This window comes from Alligator mississippiensis, chromosome 1 (genome assembly GCF_030867095.1).
Source record: "Alligator mississippiensis isolate rAllMis1 chromosome 1, rAllMis1, whole genome shotgun sequence".
NCBI classification, from domain to species: Eukaryota; Metazoa; Chordata; order Crocodylia; family Alligatoridae; genus Alligator; species Alligator mississippiensis.
In genome coordinates, this window is record NC_081824.1 from 123381089 (window position 1) to 123393908 (window position 12820).

At 39.6% G+C, this 12820-nt stretch overlaps 1 protein-coding gene across 3 annotated transcripts in view; it reads right to left on the reverse strand.

Moving 5' to 3' along the window:
• HIVEP2 (HIVEP zinc finger 2) overlaps nt 1–12820 on the reverse strand; it is a 192581-nt gene that overhangs the window by 110650 nt on the left and 69111 nt on the right. Inside the window, exon 1 of one of the 3 annotated variants that reach the window (XM_019488386.2) lies at nt 12125–12223. The exons of the other annotated variants lie outside the window; for them this stretch is intronic. The gene's annotated coding sequence lies outside the window, so the exon portion shown is untranslated. Of the gene's footprint in view, nt 1–12124; nt 12224–12820 lie in introns of those variants that run through there. 3 annotated transcript variants of the gene reach the window in all.

The following is a 12820-nucleotide window of genomic DNA, read 5'->3' on the forward strand; positions in this document are numbered from 1 at the left end:
CACTGCGGTATCTTCTGAATCACTGCCATTACCCGAGAAAACCCCAGGAAGTGGTTTGAATGAGAAGCTGGACTAGCCTTGCGTAGGTATCAGCTGATGTCACAATACACACAACACAAAAGTCAGTAACAATGAGGACATTGTGAAACCAGGAATAACCTTCCCTTATCTTCCGCAGTTTGGAAAATAATTTCTAGCCTGGTGAGTACATAACTTGGGAACAAGTCAAATGGTTAATCATTCACCCTGGGTTTAGTAATTAATCTCAGTTTCAGACCAAGTCCTAAAATATCCAGAATAATGTGAGGATCACTATGAGTGAAACAATAACAAAAGTGTGTTGGCCTACATCTGTAAAGCAGTCATTTTTCCATAAACACTTACAGTTAAGCAAAGGCAAAAGAGCAATCCAGACAGCCGCCTAAACTAAACTAATTAAAAAGGATGTTGCTCTCCAAACTTTTCAAACTAATATTTCTCTTGTGCACCCTCTCATGCTCCAGCCAATATAGATCCCAGCCAGTCTTTAATTACTGCTTCTCAGGAAAACTGGTAAGGAAATGATAAAGGGCCACAATGGTTTTAATCCTGTGAACAAGCACACAGTTGCAAATGCCTCATTGTGTATTTGCTATGCAAACAAAGTGAAGATCTGAACCAATGACCCAGACACCTCAAAAGTGCTGGCACAAAGGCCATCATCCTGCATTGCTCAGGCACCCACCAACTGAATCAGAGAGGAAGAAAGCCATCAAATCGTTAGCTGTATTTCTGCTCAGTATGTATACAAAATTCACCAGCCCACACAACACAAACTTTCTTGATATACCCCAGCAGAAACAATAACCAGAGCTTAGGAGCATCAGGTCCTTCCGCTTGATTACACCAAAATCACGTGGAACTTCAAGCCAACCCCCCCCAATCCCCCCCAAACCCAGCAGGCACCTGCAAACAGGTGCAAGCAGTGAATACTAAAAGCCATATCTTGTCATCATATCACATGTGAAACTGTCATTTATTGAAGTCAGTGGGAAGTCTGGTTAGAAACTGATAGCAAGATATGACCCCAAGTGAAAGATATTTGTGATACGAAAAATGGAAATATATGAGCAGGTTTAGAAAGGCAACCAGAGGATAAATAACTCAGCATAAAAGGAAACACCTGAAAAAATAAATTAATCTTGTTCCATTTTCAAATCCCTCCCCCAAATTAGCAACATATTTACCATATTTAAATTTTGTGTGGAAGGGTTGGCTTCTATGTTATATATAGGTGACTTTTCCAATCCATTGTAGTGCATAATCATGGTAAAAATTGCCTCCCACAACACCACAAGATTTGCTGTTATGCCTCCCTACAAATGTACAGAGAGAGGTATTGAGCTGTGTTAGTCTGAAGTCAAGCAGAGGACAGGGTAGGCTTTCACCTTCTAGACTAACTGAATCAGAGATGTGTAACATAAGCTTTTGGCTTGAGCTCACTTCATCAGATTCCATGCTTCTTCACATATGATCACTGGTTTACAGCTTTCCTTCATTGTTGCCTGATATTTAGTTTTGTTTATTTGCCTTAAAATAATAGCACTGAGGAAACGGTAAGTTACACTTTTGACCCATTGTATAATCCTACAAGTGTTTCTACACTAATAACCCATCTCGCATAAAGCAGACATTTCTCTAATTGGCATTTGCTGAATGTAACAGCAGTTTCTGCTAACACAGTGGCTTTTTTATTGGCAACCTCTTTAATTATCTCACGCTTGTTAACATGGAATCTCCTTTCTGTCATTAGAGAAAAGCAAACCTTTGTTGACCGCAGATGCAATAATGTAATATATTTCAGACTTTGTTCTTAATGAATATTACTGTTAAGGGTTTGTTTTTAAAGCTAGGATAGTGTTAACAGTTTTTTCTTGGGAATCTGTTACAGAAAAGAGCACAATCCTGACCTTCAAGTCAGTGTTTTGGTGTTTCTCTGATGTGCTTCAGAACAAAAGTTCAAGCTGTATCTCATTTCAGTTTGTCACATTTTGTTTTTGTGTAAAACTGAAGAAAAAAACTTAAGAGTTAACAGCCCAGGCTGCTGGTACTTTCCCTTGCCTTCAGGTTTTCAATGTCTGTAGATACCAACATGTGCAGTGCTTTCTTTTCCTTTCCTTTCTGGGCCACAGAAGTCTTCAGAAATTGTATTCCCACCCATCATCAGTGACTGGTGGTGTTATCACATTGGCTAGGAACAGACGTTGCATTTCTCCTAGCAGAAGTTGTGCCTGTGTTTGCCCTGTTGCACAAATATCCTAGGATTGGTGTGTATATACATTGCGCCCTGAATCAGGGTTTAGTGAGTGGCTGAATGCACTGCCCCTTTTCTGCCATTAATTCAATTAAGCAATCCCTGGATAACTGTTCAGACACACTTCGTGATGTCCCAGGATAAACTGTTAGTACTTCTTATCCTGTGAACCTTTTAAGGATTTATTCCAGGATAACGGATATAGGCATTTGAAAGGCTGCATTAGGTCCCTGGATAAAAGAGACAAATGACAAAGGACAAATCACTTAGGAAAATATTAAAACCTGATTTTCTTTGGAAGTCAGAATGCACCCAAAGCATGTTAACGCTTAACCTAAACCCTTACTTAAATAACAGAGGGCCCACATTTTCCAAACAGATGCTGGAGTTTATGCCTAGCCTAGTGACTGAATGGAAAAAATCCACTATGCTAGTAGCACACCTCTTACTTTCCATTCCTGTTGTGCTCACATCCTATTATCAATTTTTTATAAGCGGGGGGGGAAGGAATTTCCTAAAAAAAAGATTACAATTGTCAAAAAATATTTGGTGTCATTTAAATGGCAGATGCTGTAAACTGTTGGAGAAATCATAAAAAGTCCATGAGGAAATACTGGCAGCAGTGGAATAAAAGGAACAAACAACTAGTTCAGATATAAACCATACTTTTTAACAACACATATTGAAAACAGACTCATTATTCATTTTACTTGTTAATATATGGTTTTGATTTGAACATGCTGTTTCAATAACCCCTTCTAATAAGACCTCATGTTTTCAGTAAAGCTTGCAATTGAAAGCTAACACATTTATAAACTTTGTTTATATATAGTCAGACCAGAACAAACAAAATAAAGTTGTAAATACCATTTTTATTGGAACTCAAGTAAAAGATTCATATGCCTGGGTATTTAAGTGGGCATGTCTACATGAGACGCTTAATGGTCAGAAGACTAATTCTACCGCACATTAGCACAGCAGGCAAAACCCGCGCTAATGTGTGAATATGCAGTAGATCTAGTCTAACGCGCATTAACATCACTAAAAAACCATTCATCTGCACTAATGCACAGTAGCACCAATTACAGAGCATTAAGTTAGAACCTTCATTACAGGTACTAAACTTAATGCACCGTAATTACGGCACATTAATGAACATGTAGACGTGCCCAGTATGACATAACTATTAGTTCCTGAAAAACCTAAACTGTAGGTTTTACGAACTCCCCCCAAAAGCTACTGAGATTCAATCTTCATCCTTATTAGGGTATATATCACAGTTATCAATTGGGCCTCTGAGGAATAGTTATTGTAATAACCGTATTATGCTATCTATTTTTGTACAAAATTCTTATTGTTTTGGGGAATTTTACAAGGATTTAGAAGGATTTGGCTATATCAGGATTGCATTTTTTTAAATGTCACCCTTTCAAATGAAAGTGCCAATATTTTTTTTAATATATTTCTAATGCTTTGTCCAGCTTCCTTTTTGAACTACTCATATTAATCCAATTATATATTGCTCTCCTATGACCTTCATTAGGGAGACTGTTGCATAGTCTAGTCCAAAGTTTTCAAACTTTTTTGGCCACATACCCTGCAAAATATTGTTGCCTATACCCAGTGCATCTCTGCATGTTCATTCCTAAGGGAGAATGTCGACAGTGACGTCAACATGTGGCAATGCCATTACTCACTGAGTGTTTACTAATCAAAAGCTTTACCACCATTATTAAAATTTAGGCACATACACCTTGGCAAAGTGCCACAATACCTACCTCCAGGGAGTATACATGAAAACCACTGGTCTAATTGATTTTGCCACTGGGATTTTTCCCCCCTGATATTTGGCTTCAAATGCCATTTGCTTAATTTCACCCTTTTATGCAATTTATACTCCCCTAAGAGTGCCACACCTTCCTGGATGTTCACATCTTTGAAGTACTTGTACAGAATGATATTTAGTTTAAAACCAATCAAAGTGAAAAATGTACCTTATAAAAATGCTAAATTAAAAGGCTCATCTGGGTCTTCTGATTTAGAGCCAGACTCTGCTCCTGCAGTAGTTAGTGGCAAAAGTCCAAGAGGAGCAAGACTGAACACTTGATCAAGACTCAGGAGTGTGAACGCATGCCAGCATTAATACTTGAAAGAAAGGTTATGTTTAAATCAGCAACACAGTGGCTACAATACAAATCTTTAATGACATAACACTGACCACTGGAAGATGGAAAATCTCTCAGAAAAGCAGCTCCATGTAAAAGATATTATTGTTCCTTATATTGTATGTCATAGGATTATACCAGCATGATCTAAGGCATAGCCCTTCTCTCAGCCATTAATCAAGCAAGTCTGGCTCATCTCCACTTTCAGAATCTCTGCAGCAACTGAGCACTGGCACTTACACAATTGTAAATTTATAATTGTAAAGATCCTTTTTTGTCTGACTGAAAATTTGTATCTGCTGCAGTCATTCATAAGTGTGCAAAAGGGACCATAAAACATAGCCAAATCAAAGGGTATTGCTGCACCTCTGTGGAAGGGTAGAAAATGTCAGGGCCTTGAGGGTTAGTTTTCCAATGGAGGAAAAAAAATCAGTGATGGGTCGCTTCTTTATTTAAACAAGCCACATGGATGCATGAACAAATGTAGTTAAAAAGCAGTGTTCTGGCTGCTTTTCAGAAATGTCAGCCTAAGTTGTTATGCCACATTTTCAGAAAGCAATTCTGCAACCAGAACTCAATTTAATTTAAAAAAAATGAGGCTGTCTGCACAAGCACTGGTCACAAGAATCGTCAGGACATGCTCATGTATGCATGCCACAAAATCTAACACCATTAAAGCATTCCTTCAAAGACTGTTCACACATTGCTACAAGAAGCAGTAAGATTATATAGAACTGTATCTGCCACCTTATGATAGCGTTAGACCCACTTAACCTAGGTATAAATGAGCACGCAAGGAAGAAAACACAGAAGAACCAGTTACTCATATATCTGAGGATATGGATACATGCGTGTGTGGAGCTGTTTCAAAATGAGAACATTTAAAAAAGGCAGCAGCTGTTACATTCTAATTGTTATGTACGGACAAGCTGGGAACAATACAAATGCAGCAAAACTACCCCAACTTTAACACTGCTTCATCAAGCATTAAAGCGGTAGCAATTTTGCTGCATTTATTCCTGCATTCCTCCATGGCATGTCCACATTATTAGAACATGGCAGCTGCTGTCCTTTTCAAATGTCTCCAAATATACATGTGTCCATACCCTGTAATAGAATAACTAACTGAATCAAAGTAAAGCTTCAAGGTGTTGTCAGCAGCAATCCCTTGATTCAAGGATGATATCTACCATGGCTCGTTGAAGGGTCTTCAAGTGACTTGAGTCCAATCCTTGAGACACAAATCCAACCGCAGAAGTTGCAGGTCTTTCCACAAGGAAAAGTAGGCTACAGTCTGGGATTCCTCTCTTTTTCCTTTTTCCACTCTCTCTTCTCTGCTTTAACAGCAAGACATTTTATCTCAAAATGGGCTGCAGTTTGGTTGAGGCTGCAGAACCATTGAGATCTGTTGGCAGGGAGCTCCTCCCAACTCTTGATGACAGCATCTGTTTTTTTGAGGTATACCTTCAATGTGTCCTTGTAGCGTTTACTCTAACCACCAGAATATCTCAGGTCAGTACTAATAGAGTATCTCCAGGCTCTTATGATGACAGTGGTAGGTCACCCATGTTTCACATCAATAGATGACAGTGGGGTTGATGATTGCATTGCAGACCTGGATCTTGGTGTCTTTCTGGAGACTGTAATGAATAAAGACATGACAAAGCAGCTTCCCAAATGAGGAACTTATGCACCAGATCGTGTGCTGGATCTCCTCATCAATATTCACACTCTGAGAGAGGTGGCTACAAAAGTAGGGGAAGTGCTCAACTACCTTCAGTGTCTTTTCCTGGATGGTAATTTGAGGAAGGGGGTCATCATGGTCTGAGGCAGGCTGATAGATCACTTTAGACTTCTAAATGTTGAAAGAGAGGCTCAAAGTTCAGGAGGCTTCTCCAAAGAGATCCAGCATGGACTAAGGGTTTTCCTCAGTGTGCGTAAAGAAGGTCAAGAATGGTTGTTTTGAATACTTTGGCCTTACAACAGAAATGTCTCAGACTGAAAAGCCCCCCATACATTCAATATTAAATATCAATTCCAGAAGTCGGTCCTTAATGAGACCAGACAGTCCTTAATGAGAACCAGGATAACTGTCAAAAAAATGGAAAACAAAATTGGGGGGGGATGATGCATCCTTGCTTGACAACAGTTTAGATAACAAATGGATGTGTCCACAATAAACTACAAAGAGCAATCACAATCACCTGGTCACGGAGAAACCTCAGGACATTGGTGTACTTTTTAGGAAACCCAAAACTGGCCAATACTTTCCACAAGTCTTTGCGACTGATGGAATCAAAGGCCTTAAAAAGGTCAAGGAAGGCCATATATGGGTCCTAATGATGTTCCTGACACTTTTCTTGGATCTGATGGGCAACAAAAATCATGTCAAGTGACTTATAAGATGGTCTGAAAGCACACTGAGATTCTGGCAGAATTACCTCAGCAAGACGTGAAAGACAGTTCAGGATGACGCAGGAGAGGATTTTCCCTGCTGTGGAAAGAAGGGCAACACCTTGGAAGTTCCCACACACAGACTTATCTCCTTTCTTGAAGACAGCCATGATGTGGGCATTCCTCAGGTCCCCAGGGATCTCTTCCTTGATCCAAATTTGGAGAATAAATTTGTGGAGTCTCAGAACTAGTCCCTTGTTACCACAAACAAATTGCTGGCAAGGACACCTTAGATTGCTAAAAGCTAAACTGACCACCACTATTAAGAATAATTATTTATATTTTTCTCTTCTTCCATACCTACATCTTCACATTCCTTTTTTTTCTACATAGATTCTTCTTCAGACTAGATACTTTCGTTGTAGATACTTCACTCAGCGAACAAGGTTTCCACATGTTAAGGGGTAGACTGTCGCCTCTAGGTATGATTGAGTTCAAAAGCGTTCTAGTGACAACAGGCAGATATGTAGAAACAGAGAAACCAAGTCATAACATGAGACTGCATATCAGGCTCATTAAAAATTATTGTTAAATTGTTCAGCCTGAATTGAGTTTCCCCTTCAATTAGACTGAAATCTGGGGAAGGGGGTGTGTTCAGGTAAATTCAGAATGGAGAAGAGAATCAGATCATATTAGTCTACACTAATCTTTACCAGGATGCCAACATCTACATCCTGATATTTCATGTGTCTATTTGTTCTAGATCCATTTTGTCATTCTGTGCACTGATCTGGTAGCCTCCTTGAATAATTGGCCTTGAATTAGCCAGTTCCCTAAAATGTTTTCCATCTGATCACTGCAATAGACACTCCCTGGGGCTGTCACTAGGCCAAATGGAATTGAGAAACATGTAAGGTAAAGATATGTAAAAAGGCAGCTTTGTAATGATTGTAGTGCCCACAGCTGTTTGTGGTGTCCATGGCTGTTAACCTGCTTGATAGACTGCAAAGATCCTGCTCTGAACCACTGAGGTCTTGCATGTGAATTATGCATTTTGACTTCTGTAAGCAGGAAGCAAATTGAAACATGAAAGCAACTACAACTACTCATAGTGTATAGTGGTTATCACCTGGCTGACTGACATAAAGGGGCTACCACTCATTGGTCTGTAGAGGCTGATAATCCAAGTCTTAGTATACAGGCTTATATAACTGTCTTCATTTAACCTTTTTTCTCCCTGTTCCTACTCTGAAATGTATTAATGCCACTCTAGGCCAATATCAGTCCTGGGGCTCTTGCTCACTTAAGTAATCTTAAGAAAGTCAGTGTGACTCCCTGTAATAGGACTACTCAGATGAAAAGGAGTTTCACGATAAAGGATTATGAAAACTTCACCTGAGCCTAATCATCCTACCTGCATACAATGATTTAAAGAAGGAAAACCCTTCAGTTACTTAAAAAAATTCAGAACTAAAACATTCCTTCTTCCAAATATTTTTTTTCACCATACTGCAAAATATTGTACAAAATAGAGTGCTGAAAATATATTTAATTTTCCCACCTCCATTCCTTTTAAGCTACTTGCAAATTAAGGAAATGTAACCATTATAGCTTGAACCCTGATCCTGTAAGCTGATCCAACCTCAGGGGGGGCCTACTATGGATGTAAAGACTCAATTTCAATGGGATGTCATGCAGACATAATGATCAGCTTGTAACATCAGGATATGACGGTAATAAGATGATGATGAACTAATACAATCATAAGATAATACATTCCTTGAAGGGGAATACTTCAGTGCACTAGTCTGCCTCATGCTTCAGAATGCCCTTAAGGTGTGTAGTTGACTCACCAAGGGAAATATCTTGACCTGAGTTCACATTTTCATTGATTATTCAGCAGCAATGTCTTCTTTCTTCACAGAAGGCAATAAGAGAGGAAGGATCATGGGCAGGTTGCTTTTCGTATTTCTGCTGGCATTTTTCCTTCCCAGTGCAGTACCCTTAGGTTCCCCTTTATTCCCAAGAGCACTGAAACAACCACAGTGCTGAACAATATAGCAGTCTTGGAAATATTGATTGGTTGTCACTTTGATACCATTCCCAACAAATAAGCACTAAAGCAGTCATTCTGGGCATATGGTCTCAGAACTCTGCTTCAATGGTTAAGACAGAAATGTAATTAATTTAATTTAGGATGCTTCCCTAAAGCTTTTAAAAACATATGGGAATTCAGCCCCTAATACTAGGGAGACACGATTGGTTTTCCTATCCAAGGATAATCAATACAGCTCTGTGCATATGTGGTGCTAGCAACACATTTAAACACAAAACACACTTTGCTTATAGTGTTATGACAAGAGGCAGTGGTCATCTTTAAAGAATTGCCAGTTTTCCCTTAGGTCAGGGCTATCAGGCTTGTGGGCTGCAGGCTGCATGCAGCCTACAAGGGGTTAACTTGCAGTACCCAGGTTCCCACCTTCCCACTGCTCCCTTCATGGTTCTGGCTGCTGCCCTCATTGCTCCCTTCATCACTCCCTCCCCCGGCTTCCACTTCCTATCCTGCCCCGGGAGGTGGGGAGGGGCAGCCCATGGGGCTAGGAGAGCACGTGGCCTGGGCACCTGGGTGGCATGACGCATCCCTGGACCAGGGAGCTGGGAGTGGGGTTAGTGGAGGGAAGAGGGAATGCCCTTGCAGATGAGGCCTGAGGAGCCTGTGGCCCATGATGGTGCAGCCCATGTGGCCCCTGGCTGCTTAAAAGTTGGATAGCCCTGCCTTAGATCAACAGATAGCTCAGTATCTGTAGCAGTCTAAAAAGATAATACTTATATAGTAAAAATACGGGCAAGATTTTAAGGCTCAATGCAAAGAACTCCCATGGAAAAGCATGAGTTATTTTGCCACCAAGGTTCTAATTCCTCAATAAATCCTGTGTAAACAGATTTCTGTGTCCAGACTGAGTCATTGAAGTCAACAGAGCTGCATATAGGTATACTCACAATGAACCCTTGCAGGATCCATCCTGATTAGTATTCATTCCTACAATGACAACCTTGTCACAATACACAGGTAGTTACATGCATATGTCACACATCAAAATGGACTTCACCCCCTTATCTTATGCACAGCCCTGCATGGAGCATCCAGAAATGACAGGCAATTTGCTAATACTTGTCTCCTCCATAACTTAAAACCCTAAGCAAAAATGGTTGAAGGGTCTTCTGGAAACTCAGTAATATTGAGCTTTTTGCAGATATAGTATAAAAGAAAGCTACCTTAAAATATTATAGAAATCCTTGTCTGGAAAATACAAAGATAATAGCAAAGCCAAAATCAGCCCATTATCTATCTTTCCCATAGATATTAATATGAAGCAGGCTGTAATTGTTCCTAGAAAGTTGAAATAAGATAAACATAAATAGTAACATTCACAAATATATTTTCAAGCTCTAAATTTTCAAAGTGCAACACCCCAGGAGAGCTCAGTAAAATTTACTGCAAATGATTCAAGACTCATCAAGCCTTTTGTGCCTAACCTTTTACAGAGTCTGAATTATATAACCAGCTTGTCACGAATCACAAAGTCTTGTTGAAAAGACTGTAAAAAATATTATAGCGAGAAAGAGGTAGAGAGCGAGTGCGCTCTTAAATCATGGTCCTGTACCAAACAATTTTCTTTTCTCTCCTCTCAAAGCTTTTCAAGCCTCTTTTTAAGCACCACTCCACTTGCTGGTATTTCTGCTGAATGCATTTCTTAACTAATACCCAGCTACTAGGGGAACAGATTCCAGAAGTTTGATTCAAAGCCAATGGTCATGCCATTACAGGCATCTGTTTGCCTGGGTTGCTCAGGTACATTATACATAGTCTGCTCCCCACAGAGTGATGGTAGTAATGTTGCATCTGCTATAAAGACTAACTTAATGATTATGTGTCCACTAGTCACTGATGTTTGTTAACTAACTCACATAGGAAATCTTGTTTTGTTCAGCAATCAAGATTCTTTGCCTAGTAGATTAGAAAGAAAAGTTAGAGAGAAAAAGACCCAGCAAAAGCAAACTTTTCCTCTGAAAATGTAAGAGTCTAAAAATCCCACCCAAAAACCATTGGCTTCTATGTGAGAATGTTTAAGCAAAACAGAAACTAGGTACCTAACCAGTCAAGGCCAGATTGAGGTTTTTAAACCACAGGTCATACATAGAAATCCACCAAGAAGAATTTTCTCACCCCCCAGGTACCAATCATTCCCTAAATACATGTGGGCAAGATTAGTGCGTGGGATCAGTTTGCCTAAGATAGATAGATTTACCAGACAACATACACATTAACCAACAAGATGGAAAGTTCTAATTTGACTCTGCTCACGCTTCTTATACTGCATCCATGCCTGTGGTAACTGTATCACAGGGTCATTCCCTGACAAGTCTAGCTGCTAGCTAAAGCATTTGACAGATCCCTGCACCAGAGCTCAGGAGGACCTGAATATTGTAGTTGCCATTGCATTTGCCATCAAAAGGAGAAAGCAGGAAAGAGAGAAGAAGAAAGGGAAAGTGTCTCATTCCGGAGCTGGCTCGAGTTGCTAAAAACATCCCAGAGAACACTGACAACATCTCACAACTGTACTGCAACATCATGCACACGTGTTAGAGCCAGAGAGAGATGGGAAAGCTAGAGTGCAAAGAAATCAGGGGGTAATTTATTAAATGGATTCGTCATACTCATTTCCATAATGGAAAGTACTTCAGATCAGGAAATGAACTGCTGCCACCAGCTCAATGGGTCAATATTGCAGGTGTAACATAACCCTAAAACCACCTGGCTTAATGCACCTTTAGATTTATCCCAGACAGTGCCTGGATTACACACATACATAAATCCACTTCCTCTTCCTACCTATTAAATAATCACAATAATGACAACAGCAATAATAGGTATTATCTACTTGAAAATTCCACAGAATTTCATTTGATATAGTTGAAAATAGCATGTGTCCCCAGAATAAAACAGAATGACAAACTGACATCAAGTTCAGCTAATGAAAATACATGTAAATTATTCTACTGTATCATGTATCATTAAAACACTAAAAAAGACATGAAGAGTTAAGCAGTGCATCTGCTTGACAACCCTTTCTGTGTGGATACTTTCCTTGGGTTCAGGAAGCATATCTTCTCTCTAAAGGCTGAGCAACAGAGCTAGATTTACCGCCTTCCAGACAAGGAACCCCCCTTCCCTCCCCCCTCCCTCCAGTGAATAATATCTGTGTACTACCTGCATTTATCAGCACTGCAATCCCATATCTTCAGTCATTCAAAGAATTTAACAGCCTGGAAATTCCTGTTGTCCATTATTTGAGGTCACAGATAAAAGCTAAACAGCAGCCGTAACTCCCATCAATCATAAGTCACTCACTGATAGAATGTATGGTAGGAGACCTACTGATGTAAGCTAGTCACCAGAGAAAATACCCACTGATGACGCATATCCAGGCATAAAAATAGTTACAGGGCCCCCAAAGGGATTATTCAACAGCCTACATTTAGATATTCTTACAAGAGACCAGAAGTCAATTTGCTGCTGTTAGATGGCTGGGGAGTGTTGAAGTTTAAGCTTCCTCAGCAAACATAACCACAAATAGCTGGTTTAAATAAACTACTGCAATTACAAGCTGTTTTGTAAATTTTAACACTACATTACAAGGATTAAGCCTAAACAGACCTACTTACTATAAAATGCTATAAAGTCTTTTTGCTTTTATTCTGTCCTTATCCATTTACAAACTCCTTTATCACACTAGTCAGGGGTGGAGAAAACAATTTAAAATTAATCCAGAGATATTCAAAATAAACCTCCTGTTCCACCCACCTGAAAGTAATATTTGTTTTTGAAATTACAGCACAGTGCTTTGCATGTGCTACAGAAACTACTCCTTCATAGCCATGATCTTCAGACAGTACTTGAGTTGAA